This window comes from Zalophus californianus, chromosome 6 (genome assembly GCF_009762305.2).
Source record: "Zalophus californianus isolate mZalCal1 chromosome 6, mZalCal1.pri.v2, whole genome shotgun sequence".
Classification (NCBI taxonomy): Eukaryota; Metazoa; Chordata; class Mammalia; order Carnivora; family Otariidae; genus Zalophus; species Zalophus californianus.
The window spans coordinates 131,561,957-131,582,007 of NC_045600.1; positions in this window are offsets into that span (position 1 = coordinate 131,561,957).

Below are 20,051 nucleotides of genomic sequence, written 5' to 3' on the forward strand. Positions count from 1 at the left end.
AGAATCTCCAATATGACTTTTCTCAATTCTACTCCAACCTACATGTTACTCAGTCACTCTTATTCTTTGTTAAAAACTTATCCTTTGTGTCTCCAAGAAGATGGAGACCATCCAAAGTGCCTTCTCATTGACTTTTCTTTGTTCCAGAGCGAGCTGGGCCAGTCAGCTTAATCACCGGCCAAACGTCTATAAGTTGGGCTGCTCAGCCCATTGAGGTAACCAGCTAATCAGAGACTGTGCGGCAATCGTCAAAAAACCAGAGACCAAACTAAACCTATTATTCATCCTTTTCAAATGTGTTCATAAAGTCAATCACACATTTCCATTTCAATCATAACATTGATGCCCAGATTCAAATAATTGTTTCAGACAGTTTCATACCAAAGGCCTACAGATTTTTTTTACATTTGAGAAGATAGCCTTGTAACAAACTGGTGTTTGCTTAGGACTTAAGGCCTAGGAGGGACATTGTTCTGGAATGACTTGCTAAGAACAACTTTCCTTGTCTCCTTCACTCAGTGAATTTCTGTTCCCCTCTGTAGTACCTTATACCCATGTCCTCCTCTCCATTATCCATTGCTACCTCTTCGGACCTTTGCCCCTACCAGCTTCTGAAACAATATGGAAGCTCCGTATTTACCCCAGCACACCCTCCTCTCCTCCATCCATTTCACTGACTCAATCTATGAAACACAAACCTAGTTGGGATTAGTTCTTATTTGCAATATTTTCTTATTATTCAGACTCTGTGTCCTAACATGCAAAGTCCTCCACGGATTTGTCCCCAGACCAGTCTTTTAAAACATGTTTTCTCCTCCTTTATATATATCTTTTCCTTAGCAAAACAAAATGGTCATGATTCCCTAAATCTTGCTGCCTCTCTGCAATTCCTGTGCCGTGGAATGCCTTTCCCTGAACTCTAGAGGAGACCTTATTCTCAAAGTTAGGTACTTAATGTGGCTTCTGCCACCTTCCTCATGCTCCACCAAAACCAGTGTCAACATTACTTGGGGGGACAACTAACAAGGAAGGGAAAACAGAAGTCAGATGTTGGGCTAGTTCTATGTGAAAAGGCTGGACTGACTATAATCTCAATAAAGGTTAAACAGATTCTAAGTGCTGGAGAGTAATGTGTTTTCAATTCTACAGTCCAAAGCAGAAAGTGAGAATGTAATCAAATTACAGCTGTATTAAAATGTTAGGCTACAGCAAGTTTCTATTCAGCTCTACTCTAGTGCAAGCATCTAATCAGGAAATGGCCGACTATGTAACCCATGAATTGTTTGTAACTCAGAACCTTTAAGTGCAATGAAGCTAACCCCATTATATGAATAACATATTTAGTCTATAATATGTATAGTAATTCATGGATGAAAATGATACTTTTGGGTCTCTTAGTAGAGCATATACTTTCAGCTGATTTTTAAGATAAAAAGCATTGATTTTATATAGTTTTTAAAAAATGTTTGTCCATGGCCAGGACAGTATACACTTATGTGTAGCCTACTGTAAGTTAGCAAAGTAGTCCTGGCCATGGACAAACATTTTCTTTTCTTTAAAGATAATTGTCAATTCTTGGGATTGAATCTCTAAAAACTCTAAAACTAGCTGTTAAAATGTATTTTTAATAATGAAAAATTAGAAGCCAACTACATGTCCAAGAGTTGTAGATTGATGCCATACACATAGCATATAAATATTGAAGTGTCATGTGGGCATGAAAATGCTATGAAGTCTATAACTATATTGAAAACTAGTTATGACATACTCTTAAGGAAAGAGAAATGGCAAATCCACATGTAAACTTAACTTTCTATGCATATGGCCCATGAACTTGTCACTGTGGTAGAATTGCAAGTAATTTTATTTCTTTAAAATTTCTTTTATACAGTAAAATAGTGAGTACATGTCAAAATCTAAGCATTACACTGGTATTGCTCCCAGCTGAATGGTGACAATTGGGCTGGAGGAAGAGAATTTCTTCCTCTGTTATCCTGGAATGGTGGCAGGAGGGCTTCTTCCTAAGTAGGGCAGAGTACGCGTTGCCCTTACAAACAAGGAGAAATTGCACCAATTCCACTCAAGGAGACTGGTTTAAACAAACACTTGTAAGAGGAACCTGACACTTTAGCACAAGAGTAGAATTCGTCATAGCTTCCCCAGCTACTATAAACACACCCGTGTCTCCTGATCTTGATGGACTGATTATCTTATGGGGGGGGGGGGCGCAAAGAAAACTAGCAGATGGGATTGCCAGACTGCTTTACTTGTCTTCAAGGAACTGTGGAAAATGGGAGATTTAGTGGAAATTGAGGCATGTGCAAATGGTGATTTACTTCCCCAAATATTTCACAGGTAACTTTTGGAAATGCTTAAAATACTTAGCCCATGAATTAGAGGCTGTGTTTCAACAAAATTAGGAGAACATCTTGATTGGATATTTTGTAAATTTTTATCAGAGGGCAATGGACATCTAGAACGTTAGAATGGGAAGGAAGTTGGGGATAGAAGCAGAAGTCACCTGGGTCCTTCGTGGGTTTACTAAGAACAGTCTAAGTCATGCTGACTTATTTTGTCTTCTATTTTATTTTATTTTATTTTTTTAAAGATTTATTTATTTTAGAGAGAGAGAAAGAGTGGGGGGAGGGGCAGAAGGTGAGGAGAGAGAATCTTCGAGCAGACTCCTTGCTGGGTGTGGAACCCCACGTGGGGCTTGATCCCAGAACCCTGAGATCATGACCTGAGCCAAAATCAAGAGTTGGACGCTTAACTGACTGAGCCACCCAGGCGCCCCTGACTTATTTTTTCTGATAAGGTGAATACATAGTAGAGAGGGACGCTGTAGACCAGTGCTCTTTAAATTGTAAGGTGTAGGGGCGCCTGGGTGGCTCAGCTGTTAAGCATCTGCTTTCCGCTCAGGTCATGATCCCAGGGTCCTGGGATCGAGCCCCACATCAGGCTTCCTGCTTGGTGGGAAGCCTGCTTCTCCCTCTCCCGCTCCCCCTGCTTGTGTTCCCTCTCTCGCTGTGTCTCTTTCTGTCAAATAAATAAAATCTCAATCAATCAATCAATCAATCAATAAATTGTAAGGTGTAGAGGAAGTCACTTAGGGATCTTGTTAAAATGCACATTCCCATTCAGTATGCCTGGATGGCATCTAAGATTCTTCATTCCTGAGGTTGCTGGTCCGTGGACCATACTTTGAGTAGCAAGATTTTAGATCACGAACTCCAAATATGGCTTGTTAAAAACCAGATTCCTGTGCTGTATGTCCAAAGTTGCTGATTCATGGCATCAGACTGCATTTTTTTCAAGCTTCCCAGGTAATTCTGTTATGCCATCTCCTAAGAAACAATAGCTTTAGGGGCACCTGGGTGGCTCAGTCGGTTAAGCGTCTGCCTTCGGTTCAGGTCATGATCCCAGGGTCCTGGGATCAAGCCCCACGTCGGGTTACCTGCTAAGTGGGGAGTCTTCTCCTTTTCCCTCTGCCCCTCCCCCTCACTCGTGTGCTCTCTCTCTCTGTCAAATAAATAAATAAAATCTTTAAAAAAAAGAAATAATAGCATTAGACACTGCATAACAAGTCACAATATCTTGTAGTTTTGATTACAACAAATCATGTATATTTGTAACTGGTTGGACTTTTATTCAATCCTAGATGAAATTAATACCTTCCACCTCTGTATAACTTCTTTGCTTTATACATACTTCTATTGTCACATGTTCCATCTTCTCTTCTTGTATCACTTTGCTTCTCCTACACATGCCCTCCTTCTTACCAGCACACCCTTAATGGACTACTTTGTATGCTCAGTAACTTCCCTTTGAACTGAACTGGGGACTGACTTTTTCTGCGTTCCTGAGCTTCAGGCTCTCATGTGGCCAATGACCATGATAACACTTTCTCTATCGATTTTGATGAGGACCAAGTAAGAAGCAGCCAGAAAGTATCCAGAGCTTGATGCTGTAAATCAGGAAGCTGAGGTTCTAGGCTGTTGTCTATCAAGTTTGATGTGACCTCAGACACCCATCTGACTCTCTTTCACCAATAGCAAGAAAGTTTTAGAAAGTATGATTTGCTAAATAAACTGGGAGAGTTTTATTATTCGTGATTGGAAAATACGTTATTTTTTTAGATTGGCAAAATTAACACCCCAAATTAATTGAACAGCATTTACTTAATGTTATTAATTTTTATGTGAATTTCCCATTAGCAGTGTTTTTTGTGAATGTCTATGAGAGGGGTCCAATAGATAAGCATCGCTTTTACATGACACATACGCTAAATTCCCCCTCCTTTGTATGATTCTAGCTGTGGACCATAGTTTTCTATTCTTAGCTGCCACCACGATATGTGGGGATTACTCTCTTTCATGCGGTGCAAAGCCATTGTGAAAACACAGTGCCATTAGCACCCTCCATGTGTGCTTTGCTAGAGTTCCAGTTTTCAATCCCTCTTTGGCTTTGACCAGAGAAAGAAGTCAATGATCGTGCATTAACTTTGCTTGCTGCTTTAGGGCCACCTTCTTCCACTGGTCAGTGACATCAGCATTCCTGTGATGATGTCTTATTTTTAGTTTTCTTTGCCTACACGTGTGTAGATTTCAGGGAGAAGAAACACAGACAACTAATTTTTTAAATTAAGAATTTTTTTAGGGTTAGTCTGCTGAAGACCTCTACTGAAGAGAGCCCAGCTAACTCCATTCAAGTATGAACTTCTTAAGGACCCAGAAAAAGGTCAGTTGGCAATGGTAAAGGCATGAGAGAATATGGGGGGCTAAGAAGATGGACTCTGATGACCTGGGCTCTTATTCTGACTTTACAGCCTTCTTGCTGGGCGATGTTAGGTAAGTTAGTTCACCTCCCTGAGCTTCAGCTTTCTTCTCTATGCAAAGAGTTAGATGAAAGGAGGCAATCGATTCTATTAGAATCTGTCCTGGTGGGAGCAGAAATCTTTGTTTTGTTTCCCAATGTACTTCAAATGCCCACCTACTATGTGTTGTGTGCACATAGTAGGTGCTTGATGTTTGTTGAATGAATAACTGCCTTCTAGAGTGACAGAAAACAGAAGCCTTTCTCTAAGCTCCCTTTGCAGGTGTCTTCACATTCTCTGAAAGTGAGGCTTTACTGGAATATTCTTATCCCTGCTCAACAGTCAAATGGCCCCAGCATTTTGTTTACCCAACAAAAATGAGTGGCACAGTTAAAGGTCTGAGCGCTCTGTGGATTTTACATCATCCGAAGTGTTTATTGACTCAATGGAAGTAGGTGCAAATATTTGAAGCTTCAACCAAGTTTAGTCTTTTTTTTTTTATTTTACTGTTTACAAAACAAGATATTTTATGGATGTAATTTATATATCAACTGGAAGAGGGCTATTCCCAATATTATCTTTATCTTCTAGACATAAATAACAAACAACTCCAGTAATCAAAATTTACTACAATTGTAATAGATTTTGGCAGAGTTTATGTATTGTGGGCAACGCTAACATAACGCTGACTTCCAAGCATAGAGGCCAGGATTTTTAGTTTGGCTTTGTTAAATGGAAAAAAAAAATCTACTACTGTCTTTGCAGGTTTTACTACATTCAAGAGATTAATTTTCATAAATAAAATACTTTATGCCAGCTTCTCATCAGAAAGTTGAAATTATCTGAGGCAATGTAACCACTAAAAACTTGTATACTATGAAAATATTTCAATAATTAATGCATGCTCCATCTAGAGTAATTGACAGGAGGTCATAAACGTAATGGGCCATCTGTGTTTGATTTGTACAAGAAAATGCTTAAAGGGATAGGCAGGTAATTCAAGCTTCTCTGGCAAGGAAGGTTTGTTCCAACTTCTCCAAGTAGCAGAGCCATTTACTAAGGGGCTTTTCCTTTCTTAAAGTCTTTTCCAGATTTCTGCTGGAGCTAGGCACTTTTCACTGCTACTCATTCTAATGCAACAATCTCCTTTAGAGTTTTGGTGTATATGTGGATCACAGCCATCCTTAACAATTATACTTGGCTCTCCTAACCATTTTAATAACAACTTGAAAGCCATACGTCTGATTAAAAAAACCAGAGGCTCACTCCAGTGCTATGATTTTACCATTCATTCTGCTCTTACCATTCATTCTGACCACTTCGAAAATTTGTTTTGTAATTTTTCCTCAACTCTCAGTAAACCAACAACCTTGCCTATATCTGTAAACAAAGAGTAATAGGACCAGTAGGAATCTTAGTAAGATTTCGTAATTCACTGCTTTGGGAGTGGACCAGAATCACAGTATTTCAAGATATGAAATGGTCTTGGTGGACATCAAAGAAGGTTCTAGAGTTCTCTGGAAACCAGAGAGCACTGAATAATGGCCTTTAACACTGTCCTGAGATCCAGACCCACAAATTCATGAAAGAACACACATTCACCTGGAATTTGCTGAGCTTTTATCATCTGTCAGGTATTGTGTGAAGCAATGATTATGTTGAAAGCCACCTGTCCGATTGGCTGAACTAAACCAATAAGGTCCCTGCATTCATGGATCTTACTTTCTAGTAAATGCAAAATTTTCCTTAGATATCTCATAGACACCATAAATGCTATGCCTAGAAAACTAAATGTGCTATCTCCCCTAACTACTTCCCCCGCAAAAATCTGTTTCTCCTCCTGTATGCCCTGATTTGGGAAAATGTGGCACCATCTCCTTGGTTGCTCAAAGCAAAAACCTAGGATTATACTAGGCTCTTCTCTTTGTCTTTCCTCTTCACTAAAACAATTCACAAGTTCCATCCATGCTAATGACTTACCACTGTTTGACCCTGCTTCTTTTTTTCCATCCCTAACTGTGACACCCTTAATTTAGTTCTTTATATATATAGGTCTGGAATATTTCAACAGCCCACCGGAGTACTTGCTTACCGATCTATTCTTCATACTATTGCCAGAATGATATTTTCAACATTAAAATGCTAGCGCCATTATGTCATTTGTCATTTCTTTATAAAAAGTCCTTACTGTAAGGGCGCCTGGGTGGCTCAGATCATGATCCCAGGGTCGTGGCATCGAGCCCCACATCGGGCTCCTGGCTCAGCGAGGAGCCTGCTTCTCCCTCTCCCTCTGCCTGTCTCCCTGCTTGGGCTCTCTCCTCTCTCTGTATCTCTGTGTCTCAGATAAATAAATAAAATCATTAAAAAAAAAAAAAGTCCTTACTGTAAGAGTACTACATTTGTCTCGGAGGCAAAACCAGGCAACTTTTTAACATGGCAGAAGGAAACCTTTTGCAAAGGTTTCGACTAGGCCTGATTGTACAGGGCCACATCTTGCCACAGATCCTGCTCTGTAGTCACACAGAAGTGTATTCTCTGAGCACATTATGGTACCTTACTACCTTTGAACATATAGTTCCTCTCCTTGGAATCCTTGTCTCTTCACCCATCAAACTCAACTCACGAAGTTGATGCCTTTTTTCTACACAGCTGTTCTTCCTTGATACTTGCCTGGGTTATTAAGTGTCTCATTTTGGAACATTCTGGAGCACTCTATGGTAGGTCGCATTAGCACAGATCTGTCTACCTGGCTCACAAGATCACAGGGGGCTTGCATATGGGAGATTTTTTGAATAGAGGTGTTGAAGGATATTCATCATGGGCCCAACCTTAAGCTATGTCTAGTCTAAGACATAATAGAGTTTAAAGCCAATTCTCATGAGTATTTGTCTTTAAGAGGGATTGGCAACAATGTGGTCCCTCTCTTCTTTCTCCCATCCTGTTATTTATTTGAAACCAATGGTTAAATCATTCCCATTCTTCTCTTTTCCAGGTTAATTTTTCTTAAATGTCTTTAGCTTTTGAGTACTTCTTTTTTTTTAAATTTTATTTTATTATGTTATGTTAATCACCATACATTACATCATTAGTTTTTGATGTAGTGTTCCATGATTCATTGTTTGCGTATAACACCCAGTGCTCCATGCAGAACGTGCCCTCTTTAATACCCATCACCAGGCTAACCCATCCCACCACCCCCCTCCCCTCTAGAACCCTCAGTTTGTTTCTGAGTCCATAGTGTCTCATGGTTCATCTCCCTCTCCGATTTCCCCCCCTTCATTTTTCCCCTCCTACTATCTTCTTTTTTTTATTTTTAACATATAATGTATTATTTGTTTCAGAGGGACCGGTCTGTGATTCAACAGTCTTATACAATTCACAGCGCTCACCATTAGCTTTTGAGTACTTCTTAATATTCAGTTATGTCCATTCTTACAACTATTATTACAAACACATGGCTTTTAATACTTTTAACCTGTGCCCTTTATGTGAGAAAGATAAAAGAAAAAAAGTTCAACTTATTTTATTCTGATTTTTGAAATACAAGAGAGTTTTTCTGTTCCACTACAGCATTCCACATAATGCCAACTGGCTAAGCAAAAATTAAAAAAAAAAAAACAAAACCCACAATTCCCCCAAGCCCAATTCCTTGTGTATTTGATGTCACAAAGATAGAATATCTGGATGTTTAACTGAAATTTTCATTTTTCAGAGACATTTTTCCTTCTTGAGCAGGCATGACCCCTCTCTTTCTCTCCTGTATGAGTAAAAAATACTAGCTATCTTTCTGATTTTAATCAGAAAATATAAATATAAAATATAAATTCAATAAAAAATCTGAATTCAGCTATTTACTATTTCCTGAATATATGTTCATTATCATTAATATATAAAGTGCACGTTCAGAGTGGTTAAGGAAAATAAAGGCTTTGGGGAACCTGGGTGGCTCAGTTGGTTAAGCATTTGCCTTCAGCTCAGGTCATGATCCCAGGGTCCTGGGATTGAGCCCAGCATCGGGGATTGAGCCCAGAATCAGGGAGTCAGCTTGTCCCCTTAGTGGGGAGTCAGCTTGTCCCTCTCCCTCCCTGCTACTCATGTTCTCTCTTTCTCTCTCTCAAATAAATAAATAAATAAAATCTTTAAAAAAAAAAAGAAAAGAAAAAGGGCTTTGAAAATTGTTAATGAATATGGTTAGCTATATACTGAAGCAAAAGGGGAGTTTGTATAGTATAAATCTGTTATACCAGGAAGAAAGTGCAGTTAGTGGTTAAGGAACCTGAATTTGTGATTATTTCAACATGGCTAAGGGCACTCAGTGTCCTGTGTTCTATAGGATGCCACTGAAGGGGGACATAGGAGGGTGACATGGGTCAATCTTTGTTTCTCTTCCTGCACCAAGCTTATGGAGTTGATTTTGCCTTCAATGCATAGGACTAGTTGTTCCTGATTTCATCCTGACGATATGAAGAAGTTTTATGTATTTTTTTCTATACATTCAAACACTAAAAAAAACCAATATTAAACAGCTACAGATTTTGCACCCAGATGTTTAGAGTTCAAAGCAAATAACAGTATGACAGGCCAGAGGCAACTTAGCCATCTATCAAACAAATGCACAGCCTGATGAGACAGCAGATTAAAAGCTTAACTGGGGACAGTTTGAGCTCGTTGAAATAAGTGCAACTGTGTTTTCCACCAGGATCTAGTTTCTTCTTTTGTTTTGTGATATTATAAAAGCAATGTATACTTGTTACAGAGAAAAATTAGAATATATAAAAAGCAAAACTAAGAACATTCATTCCCAAACTGAATTTTCCCTTTCATTACAAATCAGTCACTGTGATTCCATTGGTATGTATCCTTGCAGGTACCTAAAATTGTATCCTGTTCTACATATACAGACCTATTTATTTAAGTTTCATCTTTTAAAAGATTTTATTTATTTATTTGACAGAGAGTGAGAGAGCACAGCAGGGGGAGTGGCAGGCAGAGGGAGAAGCAGGCTCTGCACTGAGCAGGGAGCCTGACATGGGGCTCGATCCCAGGACTCCGGGATCATGATCTGAGCTGAAGGCAGAAGCTTAACCGACTGAGCCACCTAGGCGTCCCTAGTTAGTATCATTCTTATGGCTTCAAACTATTTCATTTTCTAGATTTACTAAAGTGCCCTTAAATAATTCACATTTATTAAACATTTGGGTCGTTTCTAACTTTTCTCTCTGTCAAGATATTGCTCTAAAATATGTATAGTAAGACATCTTAATTGGTAGAATCATCTCAAGAGGTTTATGTACTTGACTAAGAAACTACTGTTTGTCAAGAAGGCATATTATATGCTACAAATCAGTTCACATATCTTAAAAATAATTCCAAACATATAGAAGACTGAAAATAAGATATAAATACATCAAGTTAGCATGGTTCTTTATTTTAAAAAACTTGGATGATATGCCTTGTGAACAAACCAGTTCAGTGTTTGAGAGAGATGGGTAAAAAAAATGTTTGGAAGGTGGGGTGGATATTTTAAGGCTATGTGGCTATAATAGGACAACAGTGGACTTTGGAGGTCAGTGGACAGGTGTTTGAATCCCCCCTTTCTGACTGGGCTGGTCATAACTCTTTGAGCTTCAGACTGTGTGTAGGTGGCAACCCATCACACCAAAGTTGGCATTCTGTTGGTCTGGGGAGAGTTGGTATTCTTTTAGGTTTGTGGGAAGAAGTAGGGTCTCATTTACGAGGATGGTAAATGTAAGATGGGGAGGAGGAGAGGACAGGAATGTGAAGGAAATACTAAAATGACTCTGTGCCTGAAAAATGGGCAGAGAACTTGGGGGTAGAATGAGGAGAGAGAAACTGCCACCAAGTGCTATACTGCAACTGAACCAATGATGATGATGATGATGACTGTGATGATGATAATGATGGTGATGATGGTGATGATGATGGTGATGGTGGGGTGATCATGGTGATGATGGTGATGATGAAGACTGTGATGATGGTGATGATGAAGATTGTGATGATGGTGATGATGGTGATGGTGATGGTGATGATGGTGATGATGATGATGGTGATGATGGTGATGATGATGGTGATGATGGTGATGATGGTGGGGTGATGATGGTGATGATGAAGACTGTGATGATGGTGATGATGAAGATTGTGATGATGGTGATGATGAAGATTGTGATGATGGTGATGTTGATGATAATGATGATTATGATGATGGTGATGATGGTGATGATGGTGATGATGATGATGGTGATGATGGTGATGATGGTGATGATGATGATGGTGATGATGGTGGGGTGATGATGGTGATGATGGTGATGATATTGTGGTGGTGATGGTGATGATGGTGATGATGATGGTGTCAGCTAATATATAGCACTTACAATAGTGATGACAATAGCAGCTCATACTTCCAAAGCACTTATTATGCCAAACAGGGTCTGTAAGTACTTTAAATATATTCACCATTTAATCCTCACTACACCCTATCTCACCTAGCTCCTATAAGAATTAAATAGGTTAATATATGTAAAGCACTTAAAATAGTGCTTTATAAATGTTTGTAAATAAACTTTTACTGACACAGAAAGGTTAAGCACCTTGTTTGAGGCCACACAGCTGGTCAATGGCAGGAGTGGGGTTAGAACCCGGCCACGTGGCTGGAGCCCATGTTGCCTCTAAGAGATTTCTGGCCAAGTGGGACAGTGATAAGGTGCAGCTGCCCCTTCCCTGACTTCATTTCACCCACAAAATAAAAACAAAAGGGGTGCTTCCTTTCTCCACAAGAATGGCCCATAAAGCTGAAGTTTTCTAATCATGGGCACTCAGTGGCATAACTGTTGCGCCATTTCACCTCATCCAACACACTCCATCTCCATGGTCCTTTTGGGGTGAATTGGGTGGGAAGGGCACTTTTTTGAGAGGTTTGGTGTAACATTATTTACCAAAATGGAAACAAAATGTAGATCCAGCCTGTAAAAATGTCACCACTAGTGGGAAATGATTTAAAAGTTCCTTAAAATAACTAGTGGTTCCAAGACCACTGAGTTAAGACTGGGCTAAGATCCTCTATTTCTTATCCTTTTCCCAGCTCCTCTTCCCCTTACCTTGCTTCTGCCCCTCAATTATTTACTACTACCACACAGGGTATGATGACACTGTGCCCCCATTGTAATGATAATGCTAATAGCAATAATGCTGGGAGCTCATAATTATGGAGCTCTTATTCTGTGCCAGGCACATTCGTGCATTATCTCATTTAATCCTCATAACAGCCTTCTGAGTAAGGAACTTTTTTTAAACCTAGTTTATATGTGAATAAATTGAGGTTCTGAGAAGGTAAATCACTTGGCGGTAAGTGGAATTGGAGCCCATCTCTATCTTGCTTAAATCTGATGCCACACCTTCTCTCTCTTTTTTTAAAGATTTTATTTATTTATTTGACAGAGAGAGACACAGCAAGAGAGGGAACACAAGCAGGGGGAGTGGGAGAGGGTGAAGCAGGCTCCCGGCGGAGCAGGGAGCCCAATGCGGGGCTCGATCCAAGGACCCTGGGATCATGACCTGAGCCGAAGGCAGACGCTTAATGACTGAGCCACCCAGGTGCCCCAAAACACCTCTTTTCATCACCCAATGCATCAGAATCACCTCCACTGGGCATTATGTTTTCCAGCATCACCTGATTCTTGGAAGATAAATAGGTAGGTGTGCATAGGCTTCTCTGAGTTAAATACTCTAGCAAGTTTTTTGTTTCCTATAACTTTTAAAAATTCTGCACATTTTAATTCTACCATGGGCAAAAAGCTGTGCTAGGTACTCTGGGGATGCAAAGAATTATTTAAAGAGGAAGATATCCTAATCTTTGTGAGATACACACACACACACACACACAAGAATATAATATAAATGTGGCAACTATGGAGGTATGATGCTCAGCTACAAGAGTGCAGTTACAATATAGTATGATAATATAATACATCAGACATTTAAGCAAACTTTGTACTCAGGCAAAAACTTGTATCCTGCAATTATCTTCATTGTTTAAAAAAATAAGGATTGAGGGGTGTCTGGGGGATAGAGTTGGTTAAGTTTCTGACTCTTGGTTTCATCTCTGGTCGTGATCACAAGGTTCTGAGATCAAGCCCCATGTTGGGCTGCACACTCAGTATGGAGTCTGCTTAAGACTCTCTCCCTCTCCCTCTGCCCCTCCCCCCACTCTCTCTTTCTCTCAAATAGATAAATCAATCTTTAAAACAAAATAACGATTGAGAAAACCTTTTAGAAAACTCAAATTCAAAAGTGACAAAATACAATAGAAATGTAGAGGGAGGAAATTAATAAAGATGAAAGCTAAAACTAAGGAAATAGAAAACAAACACAAAATGGGATAAATAAAATCAAAATTAGTTTCTTTGAAAGTTTATTGAACTAGATACACCCTGACAAGCCTGATAGAGAGAAAGCAAGATAAATACAGCACTATCAAGGTGTATAACGACAAATATGGAGATGAGAGAAGTTACTGGCAAATGTTATGTATATAACTCTGTAGACATAAATTTGAAAACCTAGAGGCAGTGGAAAATTCCTTAGTACAAAAAAACTCTTAACATAACTATTTTAAGAAACATGAATAGACCAATTATTAGAGAAGAGATCGGAAAGTAAAAGATCTATCACTGAAAAAGGCACCAGACCTAGATGGTTTTACAAGTGAATTCATTAGTTTTAAAAAATCAATCCCAGTGTTATACAAAATCTATTTGATCATAAAAAGGAAAGATACTGAAATAATTTTGTGAAGACAATTCTCAAGATAGTACAGGGGCACCTGGGTTACTCAATTGGTTAAGCATCTGACTCTTGGTTTCGGCTCAGGTCATGATCTCGCAGTTGTGGGATTGAGCCCCATGTCAGGACTCCACACTCAGAGCAGATTCTGATTTGGATTCTTTCTCCCTCTTCTTCCCTCTCTGCCTCTCCCCACTCAGGTGCTTTTTTTCTCTCTCTCAAATAAAGAAATAAAATCTTAAAAAAAGAGTACAGAATTTGAAGACCAATTTCTATAAAGACTTTTAAACAGAATATTGGCAAAACAAATCCATTAGTGTATCCAAAGCATGACACCATTACCAGATAGTGTCTATTACCATAATATCAGAATCTATCTTAAGTATTCCAATTTTACATAAATTGTGGGAAGGCTTCCAATTACTTATAACAGATATGATGGTGGCCAATGAATTCTTAATGTGTAATTCTTAAACTCTGATACTTGAGTAGCTTGTAGATTTGAGATTGTAGAAGTGAGGTAGGGAGGGAAAGTGGACACTGGGGGAAAAGAGAGAGAGTCATTTAGCTTTAGGCAAATGCATTAGTTACATGTGCTTACTTATTTAATTTTTAGGATATGCAAGTTGAAGAGAAGAATGATAAATAAAGAATGAACCTGTGAGGGATACCTACCATGTTCCAAACCCTGGGATAGGTGGTCTACATACACTGTCATTCAATGGTTGAATAAGGTCTGGGTTAATATGTAAACAAAGTGCACACATGCACACTCACATCAATGGAATGCCTTCTAGAAACATCTATTAATTACAGAACAAAAACAACATATCATTTTTAAAAAATTTAAGACAGGTGTTTTTTCATAGCATGTTATTATTGAAATTGGCCCCAAATAAACACTTCAAATACTTTACTGACAGATGCCATTCATGAAGCAAGAGAGACAGCAATTTTAACTGACATGTGAGTTCACAGATCCTGGCATGGCTTTATCAGCTCATTAAAATGATTTTGCTGGTTGGAACCACAGAGACACTGATATTCCTGCTGCAAAGACATCTCAGCTCACCCTGATTTTTCTCAGGCTGTTTTAACAGGGTAAGTGTCTGCTGGTTGTACCATCTCGGAATGGAGCATTTTATAATCTCACAATGCTGGGGCTGAAGCTTTCTTTTCTATCTAGCAGAGCTGTATCTATAGACCCTTGGGATCCTGGGGAGTTTGGTGGGTCCCAAGAGAAAGGAGGAAATCTCTGGAAATATTTTTGTCATGAAACAGTCTCCCAATTGTCCCCTAGAGGATGCTTTCTGCTTCATTTGTCTCAGGCATTGCCTGGGGGATGATTTTGAGGTTTCTTTCTTCTGTTTGCCTTGAGAAAGGAGATTCTCTGCTACAGTTATCTGCCCTTGAAGACCTGGTGCCTTCTTATGGGAAAGGAAGTATTCTTTCTTACAGGGTGAAGAGCAACAGAGCAGGGCTCTGGCTAAAAGCTATTGGTTAAGCAAATTTAAGCAAAGCAAACTATGGACACCTCAGGCACAAGACTTTGTAACTTAACCAGTTGGAGAGATAACTATTAGGTCAGTGACTGTAAGTCTATTCTACAAACAAGGATTACAAAATTTAAATGGGGCTTTGCCTCACAATTATGTCAGTAGCCAATGATGATAGCGAGAGAGCTACCCTGTCTTTCTGCTTCATCACTTAAAGTGACAGTATCCAGCTTTCTTCTCTGCATCTATCATAAAGACACATTGATTTCCTTTCTAGAAAAACACATATTTCTTTTCTCCTGCTAAAAAGATAAATCTGACAGATTTTAATCAAATGTAGTTGTTCACAACTACAGAAATTCGTTCAGTGCCACATATGAAAACAAAAATACACCAGCAGCTAAAGAAGGAGGTTTTTTTTGGCCAAGTTTATTTGAGGAAAACACTTGTATTAAAACACACACGTACACACATGCACACACACACACACACACACACACACAAGGTAGTGAAGCCTGTGAGTTGGTTAATATTTTTCAAGATAGTAGTATATTATCTGTAGTGACATCAGTAAATGTTGGTATCCATTAACATTTCCTCTAAAACTATGCCGTACAGATTCTCTGTTTAACCCTAAGACATTGGAATATTGGGCCTTGATCTTGAAAATGAAGTCTTTCCCAAGGTGAAAGTTGGCTTTCAGATATTTGAGATATGATATAGAAAGATGAAGAATCTTCACGTGTCTTATCCAACAGGCATTTGGCTATGGCTGGGCTAACTGTGCCATGATGTATTTGCATTATTTTATAATGTATTTCCTATGCATTCTGAGTAGCTCTTAGATATGCTGTGTATCTAAGGAGAGCCCAGATGTCATATATATATATTTGTATTAGACATTTAAGCTGATTTTTTCTTAATTTTTTTCATATAAGAAAGTCTGTGGGAGAGACACTTAAAATCAACAAAGCTTGATATTTTTCACATCTATTCATTGAGTAATTTGGTTCTTCTCAGTATAGGTTGTACATGAACTGATTTTTAATGGCGCTTTTCTAAATATTTGAGTCTTTGGCATATTTTGTCTTTTCTTCTCAGTATAGATATGACTGATTGCATTTTCATTAGAATGGAGAGATTGGATGTCTCTTGTTCACACCTAGTGGTAATTTCCTGCCCAGATATCTTGACATAATGTATCTTATTTCAGCTAATTTTCAGAGGTGAAGAAAAAGAATCCACATCATGAATGAAAGTGTAAAGATACAGTTTTAATTGACCATCAGTCCAATCCTGCCTTATAGGGCCCATCATTTCGATAAAGGTTTTTTTATTCCATCCTCATAATTTTGAATATCATATTAAGATATATGATTCAAGAATAATTGTATTTGGAAAGAAAAGTATTGAAAGGAAAGTTATTTTAATAATCCTACATCGTGATTCATAGTGTGAATATATATATGCATTTCACTGGGTAAAAATAGAGAACTATATCTCTTTTGAATGTGAGCTTTAAAAACTTCACTTAAAAAAAAGATAAAAACTTCACTTAAGTGTGCTTCTGTTATCATATCTAAGTTTGTGAAAATTACAAAACATTATTATTTATATGATAATGTGCCCTATACATGAATCGCCCACAATGCATTATTGGGTTAACTTTGACAACCACTTTGGTTTAAGAATGGCTCACAACTCTGGTATTTGTCCACGATGTCCCATTTAGAGATTTTTAAATTTTTTTCTGAAAAGCATAGGGTGATCTGGGAAAAAGAGAAGAGCGGCTAAGTCAGAAGTTACCTTGCAAGAATAATATCAGAAGAGCTTGGCATTTAAATTGTAAGAGGAATAAATTAGCTTCTTAAAGCAAAAAGTAAGAAAAGGAAGCCAGTGAAAGTGGGTGAGCTCGTTCATTTGAAAATCATGGTGTCCTCGTTAAGCCTCAGCCAAGAAATTGATGGTTAAAGTTTTGTCCCAATTTTCATCTGGTACTGGTGTCCTTCGAAATTTTAATCCAAAATGAAAGACCATCCCGACACAGCAAATAGGTGATTCTTTCCTGAAAAAATATTTGTGATGCCCCAAACCATAGCTGCTAGAAGATACAAAGGCGAGCACAAACTATTACCTGGATCATGATTTATACACGCTGAATAGACAATAAACTCACCACCCTCCTTTGCCCTACAGAAAATGCTACGGGCTAGCTATAACTATAACACAGTATTTCAAAGCAATATTTCTCAAAGTTTTTTCTTATTTACAAAAGAAGCAATTCATTTTGTAGGACATTTCACACTGGCAAATGGCCAAGAACAATTTTGACCAAAGCTGGGTGCAAAAGGTATCGCAAAATACAAAGCGGAAGAATATTTAGGAAAGATGAAAACAAAAGGGAAGATTATTCATCCTTCCATATGGCTTTTTAAAGCCATTCACAATTATGTATCGTTTATGGTAGTTTCTATAAATTTTTTTCCATTGAGAAGGCAGAAGACTGAATAAGTTTTGTGAATGCACCACAAAAGAAAGAGAAGAAATTCAGAATGACAATGGAATTTAGCTGATTGTTTGAGGATCTGTGCGTGATAATGACACTGTGAACCAGGAGAATGGGGAATGTGATCACATTTGTTTTTCCAGAAAAGGATTTTAAGAACTTAACCAAAAATTAAAGTCTCTAGTGAGAGTGTGAACATAAGCAGTAACAGTCCTACCACAATTATGCATCTGATTGAAAAGGTACAGTATATCAGAAGTCTTAGAGCCAAAGTTGGTTTTTCTAGCTCATGTGCATGGAAATAAACTCACTTCAAGAGAGAGGAGAAAGAGTGGGGCTTTCTCAACATGTATTTAGATACCTTCTTACAGTGCACAATTTAGACCATATGTCATGCCACCAAATCACGTCCTTGGCCTCTTATAATTAAAACTGTATTATTTAGAGACATTTGGGGCTAAATGGGATTCTTGGAGGTTTCGTAGTTCATTCCCTAGCTGTCCAATCAAGTTTTTTTACACAATCCCAGCTAGACTGCAGGGCATTTCATTTGTCCAATTATTCACAGATCTTCATAAACAGCTCCACTCCCCCACCTGGACAACTTTCAATCTTGTGTCTTTTTTTTTTTTTTTTTTTTTTTTAGTAATCTCTACCCTCAACGTGGGGCTCAAACTCACACCACCAAGAGTATCCAGGTGCCCCCCAATCTGGTGTCTTAAAGATGAATGTTTATAACTTCTTTATTTGGGCTGGCTTTCCATTTGCTTTGGAAGTCATTCTTGGAGCCCTTTCCACTTTCTCTGTAGTTCCTTACAACTGGGAGGTCAAATCATGGAAAGATCATACAAACCTTGGACGTGAAAAGACCCTGGGCTGAGTCACGGCATGGCCAGATAATATCACTTTTAAGCCTTAACTTTCCCTATGGAAGATGACAATGATGATGCCTACCTCAAGGAAATTATGTGGGCTAACACGGCTAATGTGCTGAAAGCACCAGCAGAGAACTCACCAGGTGATAGCTCACGGAAAGAAGTAGAACGTGGGAGCGCGTGACTTGTGGCGTTGAGACTTCCCTCTCTATAGTCCGTGTCCTGTCATTTCTGCTCATTTTATTAACAAAGCCAGATATACGAGCATGAGACAGGTTCTTGTGTGTCTTCCTTGTTTTTTCCCCGACATACTCCCTGCTCATCTGGTCTCAGACCACTCTAAATTCGGGGACCTCAGAACCTTAAGAGATTAAATCTTGTCTCAGAAAGTCTGACTACAGCAAAGGAAATCACTCTTGGGGTTCCGTTTAGTGAAAATACTACCCTGATTCAATCAACAACATCCTGGGGGCTGAAAGTAGTGAATCCTGCCTCCAAAGTGCCCAGCCTTCCCTAGGATTAGTCACTTGGCCGTCTCGCTATGCAGCTAGTAATTCAGAGATAATCATGTTACCAAGATGCCATTTAATCTGTATTTGGCATATCTCAAGTTTTCATCTTCATTAAGACAGTCATCACAGTTTCATTGGGCCTGACTGGTACTGGACACACAAGTGATTCACCCAGAGGGGGGGTTGCAGTTTGCATGGAGAGACTCTGCTTGCCAGAGGGCAGCTATTAATCTGCCTGCATCAGGGGTGTGAGGGGGGGGGGGGCTAAGCTTGCTGGCCCATGGCCAATGGGGCTGTCCTTCACCTCTGATGACACATCGCTGCTGGCCCAGGCTAGGGAACATGGACCATTGGGGCAGGGTGAGCTCTGTGCTGCCTGCTGACCTGAAGCCACCTGGGCTAATGGATGTCAAATGCAGGGAAGGTCCCATTGCCTCTAGCATAGGCCACTGAATCAAAAAGATTCCGGTGGAAAGCAGTATGGTATAGTGGATGGGTGCAAACCTGGGAGTCAGAAAAACTTGGCTTAAAATCCTAACGCTGGCACTTAACTAGCTACGCGAGGTTAGGCGTATCACTTAACCTCTTTGAGCCTCAGATTCTCCCATTTGCATGATATGGACCCAAGAATGTCTGCATGGTAAGTTCTCCATAAAGTAGTGAGAACAGGAGAGCCGAATGCAGACCAGTCCTTCAGTCCCATGACCCGGCTGTCCCACTCGTGCATGTAGAGTCTGGGGAAGCTCTGATTAGGTCCCCGTGGGGGCTGGATGAAGGTGTTCATCAGGGTGTTGTTTGTGGTGGTGAGGGTGGTGGAGCCTTAGGAGTTCATCACTGAGGGGGATACGAAATGGGTGTCAAGGAGGTTTACCATGCAATGCCAGGTAGCGGTGTGAGGTAGTGTAGATGAATCTTACAAACTATGCTAGTGGAAAAGGAAGGAAGGAAGGAAGGAAGCAGGGAAGGAAGGAGAGTCTGTGGACATCATTCATATAAATTAAAAACATACACACACAGAACAAGGATATACTATGTGTTTTACGAAGACAT